Source organism: Lepidochelys kempii, chromosome 17, assembly GCF_965140265.1.
Source record: "Lepidochelys kempii isolate rLepKem1 chromosome 17, rLepKem1.hap2, whole genome shotgun sequence".
In the NCBI taxonomy this organism is placed as follows: Eukaryota; Metazoa; Chordata; order Testudines; family Cheloniidae; genus Lepidochelys; species Lepidochelys kempii.
The window spans coordinates 12,385,986-12,400,942 of NC_133272.1; positions in this window are offsets into that span (position 1 = coordinate 12,385,986).

Here is a 14,957-nt window from a genome sequence, read left to right on the forward strand (position 1 = left end):
CACTCGTTCACTCAGCTAGCTCACCTTTCCCTGCAGTTAATTCCAGTTTGGCTTGCAATTGGTCACCAACATACGTCCAGATTTTCCAAACTGCTCAGAGCGCTGGGCACTGAGCTCTTCTGAAAATCCAGACCCAAGCAGCGTGCCCTTCTAACGCAGGCCTGGAGCTCTTCTGAAAACCCAGACCCAAACAGCGCGCCCTTCTAACGGAGCCTGGAGCTCTTCTGAAAACCCAGACCCAAACAGCGCGCCCTTCTAACGGAGCCTGGAGCTCTTCTGAAAACCCAGACCCAAACAGTGCGCCATTCTAACGCAGCCTGGAGCTCTTTTGAAAATCTGGGGCCGTGACACAATCTGCCTACTGCATTATGCATGAGATTCCTACTCCTGCTGAGAGAAGTTCAGGGAGCTCTGTGTGAGGACAGGACAGACTACAGGATCAGGCCTTTCTGAGGTGGATATAGGACTTCCAACCCACGAGAGAGGACAGAAGGTAATAGTGTTTAAACTGGATTACTGCCTCCAGATCCTGTCCTCAGTGTGTGAATCAGCAGGACCAGAAAGAGACACAAGGGAGCGTGAGGCAAGTAGTATTTGTCAGAGCTTTGTTTTCAAGAAGCGTCAGACACCGAAAGGGACGGCTGAGGCCAGGAGGGGGCTGTGTGTAAAGCGAATGATATAACATTCATCTGGCCGTAAGCACACACTGTCATTCTGACTTCATCGCGTTTTATGAACTTGCAAAACAGCCCTTTGAAATAACTCATGTTTTCTCCATTGACCCGAGTAAAACTCCCTCTAGGCCTGTGAGTCTGGAAAACTTGCTTGCTTGTCATATTATCGCCCCTTTCATTTGGGTGCAGGAGCAGAACAGGGTATTTTATGTCTTGTTTTGGAAATGTACATAAATGAATCCAGAGGTCTAGGGCTCTGTGCACAGAACCGGGGGCTAGGAATGCGTGAGTTCTAACACCAGCTTTGCCACAGACTTGCAAGTCACCTAACCTCTCTGTGCTTCCATTTCCTCATCTGTAAAATGGGGATAATGACACTTCCCTAATTAGGGTGACCAGATAGCAACTGTGAAAAAACGGGATGGGGGTGAGGAGTAATAGGCGCCTATATAAGAAAAAGTCCCAAAAAAGGGACTGTCCTTATAAAAATGGGACATCTGGTCACCCTATCCCTAATTCATAGCAGTATTCTGAGACTAGTAATGTGGTGCTAAGGTTTTAACAAGGGGGTCCCTCAAATATTTTCTGCCTCCTCGGCTCTGAAGGGCCTGGAACCTGAACTGCTGGCCTGGTCCATTAGACAGGCATTTTAATAGCATTGAACAATGTTATCGGTATTCACGTAATAGATTTTTAAAGGCAGAAGGACATCATCTAGCTTGACCTTCTGCATCGCACAGAATTTCCCCAAGTGATTCCGACACCAGGTCCATAATCTGTGTGAGCTACAGCAGATCTTTTAGAAAGAGATCCAGTCTGGATTTTAAAAGTTCAAGGAATGGAGAAACCAGCCTCTCACTAGAAAAGTGCTTCCAATGATTAACTACCCTCACTGTAAAAAATATGTGCCTGCCTTCTTTCTAGTCCAAAGTCCAGCCTCAGTCTCCAGCCATTGGATCTTGTTATGCCTTTGCCAGCTGGACTAAAGAGTCATCTGTGACAGACCGACAATCTCCTGAATGAACTTTCTTGAATTGTTAAGTTAAACCTTATTGAGTTAGGTTTAGTACCTAGGGTCCATTGTGTTAAAAATGCAGTGGTGTATGGGTGATTGTGGCAGTGTACGTACCTTCTCTAGATGGAGCGGGGGTGCTAACGTACTTCCTCTGTCATCAGCTCTTGGAAACCACCCCCAGGAGCGGTGCACCTTTCCTAGCTCAGCCTGGATTCTCCAGGAAGCAACAGACAAAGGATTTTTGGATAAATAGCCTGTTTTTAAAAAGGCTCAGCACCTTCCCTCCTGATCCGGCAAATGGGCAGGACCCCTGGTCCGTGGAGGGCCCCAGTGCTTAGGGACTGGGCCTACAGAGGCCCCATAAAACTATGTGCCGTTCTGAGCTGAAGTTGTGATGAACTTAAAACCAGAAGGAAACCCCTAGGATGGGGGGGTTGAAGGACTGCTCCTGCCACAGCCTGTGTTAGGGCTGGGCTGGCCTCGGGTAAGCTTGTGAGGGTGCATGGAGGTTTTTATTGCTTTTAATGTTTCCTCTCTCCTGCTCTTACCGTAGGAATAAATCATGGGACGTGCTGTGTGGGTAACTTGTCCCTGTAGCAATTACACCTGTTAACCGTCTCTAAAGAGAAAGCCAGCAGGTGTCCTTGCACACAGCCTGTCTGTGCTGGGAATAACACAGTGAAAGCAGGGACCTGTGCAGTCTGGAAATACACCACTCAGGAGGATGTGAGACACCCAAGAAAGGCTGCAGCTGGAGGCCTGAGACATGGACCACTTAGGGGAAATACAGGCGCAGTTGCCCTGAATTGACACCATCATCTGTCAGAATTCTCTTTCCCTCCCATCGGTGCTTGTAGATGGTGCTCAGTAGCACTAACTTGCAATTGTTTCAGTGTGCCCCAGAACCCTCAGCACACAGCAAATGCACTCTTTCTACCAGCCCGGACCCCAATCCCATCTCATGTTACTGCTCAGTAAAACGGCACGAGCCACACTCCGTTCTTATCCAGCACACAGTGGGAAAACCCAGCACTTGACCGAACAGCCCCAGCACATAAGGTTCTTGGAGTTTATCACTTGGACGTTGATTTTGGCAATTGCTCACCCTTGCTCGTGGGAGCTGCTTTGCGATCCCATGGTCGCCTGTTAATACCAGCAGTGACGTTGTAATGGACCTGCTGGACTATCTGCAGCCGCACTGTTCCCTCTTTGCCTAGGGTACCAAATAGAGGAAACCAAAGGACCCAATTGCCTGTCATTCTCTCTGTCCCACTCTATGCCGCAAAGGGGATAACTTGTGTCACATAGTCTCCGGTCATACTTGTACTGCTGTGTAATTAACCTTGCACTCCCTTCAGTGCTGCACAAGGGCTAGCAAGATCAAGGCCTTTCTGGCCCACAGGAGATCTCTGCCTGATGCCGGCAAGTTCCCAGAAAACAGCGCTGCTAAGAATGGCGTCCTGAAGATGTTGATTTCAGTAACAGGACACAAGTGGAACCAAGTAGCCCAAATGTGGCAGTGGGGCATAGCAAGTCAACACCCCTTGCTTCCCACACTCTCTCAACCCCCTCCCTCCCACAAATCTGTACCCATTGGTCCCTCATAAGGGAAAACACTGCCCCATAATAAAGAAACAGAGCCTTATTTGTGATTTAAAAGCTGGCCCATCATATGTTTCTCCCAGATACCAATCTGCACAGTCAGCCACAACTGATAAGTAATTGAAACCATACGTGTTCCAGAAGATTTTTTTTTTCCTTTCCCATGCTCTATATTTATGGCTTTGCTAACATTTACCGTATATGCAGCTAGGGCAAAAAGAGGGCTGAAACAATGACGAAGAACTCCTAGCATCTCTGGAGGAAAAGCAGACATTTTCAGGTAGGGTTGTTATTTATTCCTTCCTTTCTTTTAACCCACGTGTAGTTTGCATGTATGTAGCTCATCTCAGTTGCAGGTTTCAAAGAGCTTTAGAAAATGTGACTTAATTCTCCTATGCAGTGTAGTTGAAGCTGTAAGATGTCTAGTGTAGCCGTAGCCTAAGGTATAGGAAGGGCGTTTAAGAGTATGTCCACAGTGCAGCTGAGATAGGATTTCCAGCTTGGGTAGACATGCGCACACACTGGCTTTGAACAAGCTAAAATGCTGAAAACATCAGGGTAGCCACTGCGGCATAGACTAGCTGCCCAAGTACAGTACAGCTGGTCCTTAGGTAAACACTCGGGCAGCTAGCGCCCCGTGCCACTATGGCTACATTGCTAGATTTAGCATGCTGCCGCAGTCAAAGCTCCCGTGTGTGTGTCTACCCAAGCTGGAAACAACTCCTGCAATGTGGATATACCATAAGTGATGTACCCAAGTCTATCCAGGGAGCCAGTGAGAGGAATGGGGAGTCGAGCCTATGAGTTAGGGAGTCCCATCCTTCGCTCTAACCATTAGACAGCACATAATGTTGATGGGTCACTTCCTTTAATACCCTGCTCAGCATGTACTCGGGCAAAACTTCACTGGGTCAGACCCCTAGGGGCTGAATCCCTATGACTCCCAGTGAAATCAATAAGCTGGGTCTTATGACCCCTGAGCTTTGGGGAAGTTTGGATCTGGCTCTGAACTCTGCAGCTCAAGTGCTGGCAGCTACTGCCTCTCGCTAAATGCAGAGAGGAACAGGGGAGGGCTCCAGGAAGTCATGACAGCTTCTGGATTTTTTTTTTCTTTATCTCAGCGCCTTTGTGACTTAATAGTGTGAGAGGTTTCCAGATAGTGAGGCCTGAAAGGGAGACTTCAAAGATACCGTGGGAATGTAATGGTGTGAGAAACTAGGGCCAGGCACCCAGGCCAAGAACCGAAATGTAGCGGACTAGCTCGGCAGCAGCAGATCATCTGCACGCACCCCAGTGTACAGTTCTCATTAACAGCCACTCACGTGAGATGTTTCTGCACTTTCTGTGAACGTGCCAGATTTTGGAGAGTGAGGTTGGCAGGCATGGAAGGGGCTGCTCCATTTCTGAAAGTGTGAGCATTGCACGCACAACCTAACGTGTGCAAGGGGGAGGCTCTGCCCTACAGTTTTGAAACCGATCGCCGAGACCGGAGCTGGAAGGTGCTTGCACTGGCATGTCTCCTGAAGAGTGAATTTACGCCTTCCTCCTCTAGTGTAGACATGTCCTGAGCCACGAAGCCGTGTGAGCTTGTGCCTGGTGCAGGGAGAAGACCGAGAGCTTCAGATTCCCATTCTTTCAACCTACAGTTAAGATCCATAGGGTGAAATTCAGCCCCTTTCTACTGGCGCTGTAGAAAGCCAGTGCCAAACTGAGGCACCATTTAGGTCCACTTAAACCCTGTTTTGAGGGCTAGTCACTACTGCACACCTAGCAACTGAGAAACGTCTCAAACAAAACAAAATTAAGTTGTTTGCTTCGGCCCAGAATGTTAGCAAGAGGCATGGGATCACCCTCGGCCTCCCTGCTGCTGCAGAGCAGATTTGGAAATGATTCCGGATCCACCTTTACTCTGAAACTTCAAGTCTGCCAGACAAAACGCTGATGATTTGAAGAACACAGGCAAATAGTTCTGCCTTGATGTAACTTTTAAATACCATCCTGGGAGAACTTTGTTTCCCTGGTCTGTTTTACCCTGTTTCAGTCCTCTCATTTCTTAATTTTTTTTCTTTTTTGCAACATTAATAAATAATACAGAATCAAAACTATAATTAGGCCAGTTCCTCAGTTGGTGTAAATAGGCATCAGTGGAATTAATGCAAAAAAAATCATTATAACCAATATCAGGTCAAAGGAAAGTAAACAAGTGCTTTAATCTTTCTTTCTTTTTTCACAAGCAGGCTCAGAGCCAGATCATGAGATCAGCGTATTGGGTGAAATCCTCAGCTGGTGTAAATAAGTAACTGTACCAGCTGGGGATCTGGCTCACCATCTACAAATTGATGTTTTTGGAACTGAGGTGATGCATGTAAGACACAGGGCATTTATAGCTGCCTTAATGCATCTAAATGACGCCAAATTTTAGAGTTCCCTCTTATGTTGTCACAGATTCAAAGTAGAAAGAAAAGGAGGACTTGTGGCACCTTAGAGACTAACCAATTTATTTGAGCATAAGCTTTTGTGAGCTACAGCTCACTTCATCGGATGCAACAAAGTATCCGATGAACAAAGATTCAAAGTAGCTTTCTCCAAGAGAGCAGTTAACCTGTGGAACAGGCTTCCAAGGCAGGTTGTGGACTCCCCATCATTCGAGGGTTTTAAGAACAAGTTGAACAAACACCTGCCAGGGATGGTCTAGGTTTACTTGGTCCTGCCCCAGCACAGGGTGTTGGATTTGATGACTTCTCGAGATCCCTTCCAGCTCTACATTTCTGTGATTCTATGTGATTCAGCCGTTCTGAATACCCTGTCGGTGTGTTAGACGTCTGTTACCTGGGTATTACAAGTTTTCTACTAATCACTGTATTCAGAACTGTGGGGAAATCTTTGTATATATCGCTCTGATATTTTTAAAAAGAAAAGGAGGACGTGTGGCACCTTAGAGACTAACCAATTTATTTGAGCATGAGCTTTCGTGAGCTGCAGCTCACTTCATCGGATGCAACATGATATTTTTGTAATTGGTGGCAAGAAAAAATAGTGGGGACAGGTTAGCTATCGGTTGTGGCATCTCCCAGCATTTGCAGTGGGTAGCTAAAGTTGTCAGGGCTCTAGTGTCCAGAAAAATCTCTTTACGATTTAGTTCTGGAAAAATTGTAGACATCATCTGCCCGATTCTCCTCTACTATCCTCATTCCCCATTGTAGTTGTGACTTCAATGGGCAATGGATCAGCCTACTGTCCCCAAGCTGGTTGGTGGTCAGACATTCTTAGTGGAGGGTCCTGAAGAGTGGAATTCACTCCCTGATGCTGGTTTATTAGAGCCAGGCTCTGACTTAAGACCAAATCCTGGTCCCATTGCCATTGACTTCAGTAGGACTAAGGTCTGTCCCTCCAGCCTTTCCCAGAAGGGTTGGGTGAGTACTGAATTACGTAGGGGAGGGAATCCATCCAGTCCATAGGAACAGGATATTTAAATTTTTGTACCTGTGCTCAGGGCAATTCCTGCCACCCTTTAATTCTTGTGCGGAGGGCCCCACACACAGAAGGGATGCAGTTCTGTAGGACTGGGCAAAGCCCCACAGTGGGTGACTCTCCCCCGCACAGCACTGGACCCAGATCCCTACTGCATCCCCTGCATGCTGCTGCCCAGAGGATGCTCAAGGCTGGGCAGGGAGATGAACTGCCACACACCTGGAGAAGGTGCTAGAGCCGTTGGAGACCACTGCAGGCCTTAGGCCTGCTCTTACACCTCCTCCTCCTCCTCTTTCGTGCCCAGATGAATGAGCAGGCTGGGCCCGGGCTCTGGGGCGGGTGGGTCAGGCCTTTAGAAATCCATCGGTCCGTTCATTAAGAATCAGGTGAGGAAGCAGAAGGATCCAGAGAACAGAGTAGTCCAGCCATCTTGCAGAACTGTGAATTGCAGAGCCCTAGATCAGTCCTGAAATGTCCCATATAACTCCGAAGCCTTTCAACCAGCTGTATTTCCCTGGAATACAATGTCAGCTGGTGACTGACTAGCTCCCCTCCTCTCCAAAAGCCTTGGCTTCATGCTGCAATCTGTACTGTCTGTCCAAGCATATGCTACTTTTCTCTTCAGACATCCCCTCAGCTTGGAGAAGGCTCAGGATCCACAGAGCCCTTTGGGTTCCCTTATCACGCATAGCTGTGATCACACAGCTCTCCCCCCTGCTTCAATATCATGCCGAATCAATGCTCGCCCAGAAGATGCAGCCTGAGGCTTGCCAGGAGACAGAACCCCGCACCACAGCCACCCTAGCTTGTCTTGGAGTGAGACGGGAGCTTCTCTATGCTCTGACGTCTGCGCTTCAAATATTTCCCTGTCCGCCCAGCCATTTGGTTCCGCCAGCCCCATCCATAAGGCCTCCTTAAGGAATTGCATCTCTAAGACAATCTGAGATCTCAATTCTGTGGCGTACATAAGTCCTACAAGCCTGTCTCTAAGTTCCAGAAGAGTTGCATTGGCTACTCACGTGCTTATAGTACCTTCCTGAATTGAGACCCGAGAGGGAACACTGTGCAATGAAGGAGAATGACAGCCTTCAGTAATGCTGGTACGGTTTGATCCTGCACAATGCTGCAAGTACAGGCACAAGATTGAAACTGCAAGTCAGGTTGTGTTGCAGCTCTGTCTTCTGTGTTAAGGAGAGCGCTGCTGCCTAGTAGCCGGAGTGAGGCCAAAGCGAGGAGTACATGAGCAACTTCTTTGGCACGCTGAGGATTGCTCTTACCTGCGACATTCCCCTTCTCTGTTCACGCCCTGTCTTTTTCCTCGTTTGAATTGTTGCCATTCTGCCAACCAGGAAGCAAATGTCTGTGGCTTTACAGGTCAGCTTCCCAATGCATGAGAAATCAGCATTGTGGCTCTATAAACATGGCAATAACAGGAGTTACTCCTGTCCTGGAGCAGAGGTAGTCACAAACAGCATGCAGGCAATCTCTTCTTTCAGGAATGCCAATGCCCAGTTCCTGGGGAGGACCTTTGCTTCAAGAATTGAATCCAATCAGAGAGCAAACTCTTTGGCTGTTCACACAGGTCTTACCACCCAGAACCCTTGCATGACAAAACCAACTGGATACCCAGCTCTTAAAATCTTCCCAATGTTGCCCTTGCACTTAGATAACATTTCCCTGGTATTTCGGATCCTGCCTAACTTCCCCAATCTTAGTACACTGAGACAAAAATACTCTGTTTTCTCAGGCAAATGAAGTTTTTATGGGTAGTCTCTAGAACTAACCTCTCTGAACTCATGCCAAGCAGGATAGGTGTCCGTAAACTAATGCAAATCTTAGTACTTTGCACATTCTGCAAACATAATCTAATGAATCCCAAAATTGTGTCTACGTGAGAAGTATTATTCCCGTTTTACAGTTGGGGAAACTGAGGCACAGGGAAGTGATGTGACTTGCACAGCAGGTCACCCAGCAGGTCAGTGGCAAAGCCATGGCTAGAACTCAACAGTTTCTACATTTGATTTCCACTAGTCCATGTTACGTCCTAGGTCTAAGGACCAAATCCAGCCTTGGGATAAAGTTGGGGTGTTTGGCTCTGAGTTTTCATTTTGATCCATCTCTACATACAAGTACAGTCAATTCCAGTGGTAAAATTCCCCCTCTGTGCAGAGGGCCAGTACAAGGTCTGTGCACCATTAGAGTCCCACTTCAGCCCTTAAATTACGCTTGAGACAATGCCTACGCTGTGTGCTGTCCCTTTCCACCAGGGTGAGTTTCATCCTTTGTGAACAAAGGAGTGGATTAGAGCTGGCTGATCTCTCTTTATAGGCTAATGAGACGGTAGTTTTCAAAGACAAATATGTTGCTTTGAAAGTAAACAAGGAAGTGTTATTTACTCCTTCTCATAACACAAGAACTAGGGGTCATCAAATGAAATTAATAGGCAGCAGGTTTAAAACAAACACAAGGAAGTATTTTTTCACACAAGGCACAATCACTCTGTGGAACTCCTTGCCAGAGGATGATGTGAAGGCCAAGACTATAATAGGGTTCAAAAAAGAACTAGATTAAATTCATGGAGAATAGGTCCATCAATGGCTATTAGCCAGGATGGGCAGAGATGGTGTCCCTAGACCTCCGTTTGCCAGAAGCTGGGAATGGGTGACAGGGGATGAATCACTTGATTACCTGTTCTGTTCATTCCCCCTGGGGCACCTGGCATTGGCCACTGTCAGAAGACAGGACACTGGGCTAGATGGACCTTTGGTCTGACCTAGTCTGGCCGTTCTTATGTTTGCTGATTTGGTAGAAAAGTCATGTGGTAGAGGAGAAATAAAGTCACTTGAAAGTGCAAATTGCCTCAGGAAGATGCCTGTCGTTCTCATTATCCTTAGATGGTCCATAAATGGCTTTGTCTAGTCTTGGCATTTCTCTGAAGGGGTAAATCATTGGACACACTAGGAACCACAGGCCTGAGCATGTTTGTAAAGGTCCGCAGGGCTGCTGTGACCTATGCAGGGTAATAGAAAGGCCTATGGGAATGACTTGCACCAGCCACGTGACAGACTAGATGAACTAACAGATCGTCTCCCTCCCTAATTTCTACAATTCTTATTTCCTGTGATGATCCTTACCGTAGAAAGAAAAATAATTTCACTATACTAAGCAAGGTTCATTGATATTTGCCAGTCCTAGTCAATGGGAAAAAAAACAGGGCCCAATCCTACTCCCAATTAATGTGAAGGCAAAACTCCCACTGAATTCAATGGGGGGCAGGATTGGGCTCTTCTATAGGTTTTATGATCTAGTGGTAAAAGAGATGACCAACAGAATTCCAGTTACACAGAGATCTCAGGCGACACGTGGGGGAGAGGGTTTTACAGAAATGAGAAGTAACCTCTTGTAAATCAGCATTCAGAAGAGTGTTAACACTCCTTGTACTGAAAGTGCAAGCATCCATTAGTGTAATTAACATCCTGCTGCAGACGAAATCTACAAATTAGAATCTTGACATTAAGATCTGACCGTGCCAGATGATCCAGTGGAGACTCATTGTCAGGCAAGGGGACACAAAGGCATTTTGAAAAGGGTGCTGGAACAATCTTTATAATGGGGGTGCTGAGAGCCACTGAACCAAATGGTAAAGCCTGTATATAATGTAAACCAATTCAAGTCACGGGGTGCTGCATCACCCCCTGCACTCCTACTTCCAGCACCTATGTTTTAAAAAGAGGAGAGTTTTTAGTAAATTTAAGCTTCATCCAATGTATTCATTTATTCATTATATTAATTTTTAAATGAGCCCACACATAACACACACAATAACATGGGGCACCTAACTAACCCTTGTGGGTGCCTCGGAAAAATAAACACAATGCATCCAAAAAAGAAACAGCAAGCCCTGTCATACCCAGTACAACTAAATAATCAGCAATGTGAAAATTTACCTAATACACCATTTTCTCTATACTTTACCCCCCATCAATATTTGCTTTGTCAGCCACTCTCCTAAGAAAATGTTGGAAAAGTTAGCCAATTCAGGCTATTTCACACAAGGTTTGGGGGTGGGGGTGAGGGTTCCACTTATTTTGGAAGTGGCTTCCTTAGGACAACCAGAATTGGATTCAGCCACTTTGACTGGGAATATAAATCCTACGAGGGATTGAATTTAAACTATAGTAAAAAAAAAACTCAGTTAAAAGAAGCATATCTAGGGTTTGGGGGGCTATTTGTTGGTGATCTATTATTTTTTGTTTCTATTGCAGTAGCACCAGTCCAGATCAGGTCCCCATAAAGCTGTACAAACACATAGGTATTATTTATGTATTTGTATCACCATAGCAGCCCCAGTCCACCATTGTGCCAGGCGCTGTACAAACATAGAACACAAAGATGGTCCCTGCCTCAAAGAGGTCACAGTCTCATTACTTTCTACTGTCTTTATCTGTACTGTTGTGTTTTATTTCTTTCCTTTTCCTTTCCTTTTTATAATGCAGAACTTTTGATTTTGCACCAACAAATTCAGCAGAAACGAGTGGGAGATAATGACAAGCAAGCTCTGCTCCGAGGCAGTGGGTGAAGATTATAATTTATTGGATTTAAAACAGGATAAGCAAACCCTTTCTCTCAGGACCCTCAAGTGACAGAGGAGATTTATATATTAGTGAATGGTTCTTTCATGATTTCCCCCTCACACACAGACAGCAAATTCCGACCAGAGGGTGGATTAAGATGAAAGCTGTATGTGTGAAACCCCAGATTAAATTACTCTGACCATTAGCTCCACATTGGTCTAACAGGACTGTAAAAATATAAAACATTGGGCCTGATCCTGCTCCCACTGACGTCAATGGGCAAAACTCCCTTGACTTCATTTGGAGCAGGACTCAGACAAATTTGTTCCTGGTGTAAAGTTATTGGCTTGAGTGGATACACACCAGGGATGAATTTGGATATTCATATTCTGAAAAACAAAAAGGTTTGCTCCAGCTGTAGCTTTTCGAGCCACTGGCAAGGCACACTGCTAATACACTGCCAGGTGTGAGACTCTAACCCATGTGATTTACAACAAGATAGAGCTTCAGATTCATTTAAACAAGATTTAATAATCAGATCATTTCAAAGCAAAAGTCAACCTGCTAAGGCTGAGATTTTCCACCTGCAAACACTGATTCCACTGCAAGAAACCAGACACTGCAGCAGGATTGTTTTAAATTGAAATATTAAAGGGCTAGGGAGTCTGTATTAAAGAATGGGAATTTAATCTCCATCTGTTTATATTGCCTTGGTGATTAAAACTTTGATGCTAGATCTGAGAGGAAAAGAAGCTGTCTGCATGCAAATACACATAGCTATTTTAATAGTCACATGGAAATAGCACCGACACAACAAGGATTTCAAAGCACTTTTGAAACGTTAATTAATTACCCTTAGGAATGGCCCTGCGAGGTAGGTAAGTGGGGTTTCAGCCACGGTATGTGTGGAAATTGAGACACAGAGATGAAGCAATTAGCCCCCCCACTCCCACTGAGGGCTGACCCTTCCCTACTGTGGGTAGCACCCATAGGAGGGGTGAATATCACTGTGAAGTTTCCCTTATAGAGTTCTTCCCCAAGCATCCCATTGCAGAGGGTTTACTACTCCCAGAATAAGCCATGGGACAGTCGCAGCTCCCAGTCTATAAACTCCCCCTAGATCAATGGAAAGACAGGACCACCCATGCTGGGCCCCTGTTCCTGGGCCCCAGTTTTGTGCCCCTGGCACCACTCTGCATCATGGCTTCACTGGAGTCTATTACAGTGGGAAATTCCACAGTACAGCCCCAGGCTGTTTCTTTTCCTGGAGACTTTAATCAGGGCCAAAGGTGAGACAATGAAAGTCTCACCGGGCTCCACCTCCATCCAAGGCGAGGCTGCTCACTCCTTGCCTTCAGTCTGCCAAGTCTTCTCACTTCACCCTGTAAGTGGCTTTCAACCCCCAGGACAGCCCTCTGTGGGGTCCTGGGAAGGGGGGGAGGGATTCTGGGCAGCAGGGATAGGATACACACACCAAGAGTCTCCTCTCCATGCAAGTCTGGGGGCATAATCTGGCTCCAGATCAGGAGCTGAATCAGAACTAGAACCCAGGTGTCCTGATTTCCTAGACCCTGAACAAACCACTAGGCAGCATTCTTTCGCTGTTTGCCATAAACATCAGTCAGTCTATCCTCACTGTGGTGATTGGTCAATATTTTGAAAGGAGAATGTGAATGCAGCTTTGAAAGAAAGGAATAGTGGCTGAATTGTGTCATTTACAAAAAGCGCCATGTTCCTCCATGGAGGATGGTACAGCTGTTCTTTAATAACACCTTCCTCCAGAACCCTAAGAACAGCAGCCAATCAGATCTGCCTGTCTACTTGCTGGCTCTGTCTGCTCACATATGGAACTTATAGCTGCAAACTTGGATCCACACGCCTGTTATGAAAACCTTTCCAAATATCTGTCTCCTGCTGGCATTTCTGCAGAAGTTGTTTAAATTGAAAACTCTAGCTTCCAGCCACGGATTTATCCTTGATCTGAATGATAGAACTCAGTCTGAGCAACAAGGTACACCATCGTTAACAAAGTGTGGAAGCCCTGCCATAACTGCATGGGGGATATTAAGGCACACACCTTGTGTGTGCGTGTGTGTGTGGTAAGGATGATACCTATAAACATTACTTTAGAGTTCATAATCTCTTTTTGCTGTGAACAGAAAGGGATTCATTTCCTTTTTGATGCTGCTTAGTATGCTGTGGTTTCAAACCACTGTCCATGGCAGTAAAATGTATGAAGGTGCACTGCTCTGCCAAGAGCTTCTACAGACATTGTACCTGCGCTCACCACCATCCTCGCTACTGAGGATCTGAGCCAATGAGTTCAAGGACCTGATTCTGCATCTTTGAAGTCCAGGGGATTTACGTCATTGGCTTCAGTGGAAGCCAGATCAGAGCCCAAGAAGGCTGGAGGAGTGCACACAACAGCAGAGCCCATTACACCAGCGGTTCTCAACCGTTTCTTTCTGAGCCCCTCTTCCCCCAACATGCTATAAACACTCCACAGCTCACCTGTGCCACAATAACTGGTTTTCTGCATATAAAACCTAGGGCCAGCATTAGGGGATAGTAAGCAGGGAAACTGCCCATCACATAACACCACAAGGAGCTCCGCGATGCTAAGTTGCTCGGGCTTCAGCCCCACCACAGCAGGGCTTGGGCTTTCTGCCCTGGGCCCCAGCGAGTTCAATGCCAGCTCTGCTTTGTGGGCCTCCTGAAACCTGGTCATGACCCGCCCCTCCCCGGAGGGCACACAGACCTGGTTGAGAACCGATGAACTACGCCCTTTCAACCAGGGCAGGAGGAAGGCCTGCCCAGGCCTTGTTAAGTTTCTGAGACTGATGTCAGGGGAATGGTGCCATGGTTTAAACACAACTGTAGTTCACATGAATCGGATCCCAGGACCAGTCCAGAAACACAGCTTTGAAAACAAGGTGCTGCATATGGGCTTCCCTATACGATGGTATTGTTTTGGTAACTAAATCTCAGAACTGTCTTTACTGAGTCCAAGATGAAAGGAAACACAGTCATTAACAGACTTTTCCATCTCATGTTTATTTGGCCAACTGACATCTCTTTCAGTGACCTTTTTCTGGTCATAAATCTAAAGTGTTTGTTGCTCATGTGGACAAGACTACACTGTTCTGTAACACAGCTCTTTTATCCATTAGGGAAGGGCCTTACCAAAATAAATAGACCTTTGTATAGGTTTTCCAAAGCAGCCTATAAAATTTATTGGAGAATTCTATAGGTTCAAAAACCCTGAAAGGAACTGATTTTTGATATTCCATAGGTTTTTAGAGGAATGTCTATAGATCCCTATTTACATTTCTGTGAAATTCTGTTTCAGCCCTGTTGAATTCTGTAAGACTTTTCCATAAGGTAAACCACATTTCAAACTGTTTTGCCTCTTCTTAGCAGCAATAAAAAAATCACATTAGAACAGAGATGCCCCATCTGTGAGATAGCTGCGGTAGCACCCAATCTCTCTCAGCCTGGGTACTTGTATGGTCACCATCTCTGTTACGCTGGAGGTTAAACTTGTAGCACATACAGGCACTGATTGTCTCATTCTTGCCATGTAACAGATAAATCTATCCAGTTGAGGGACATATATGGGCC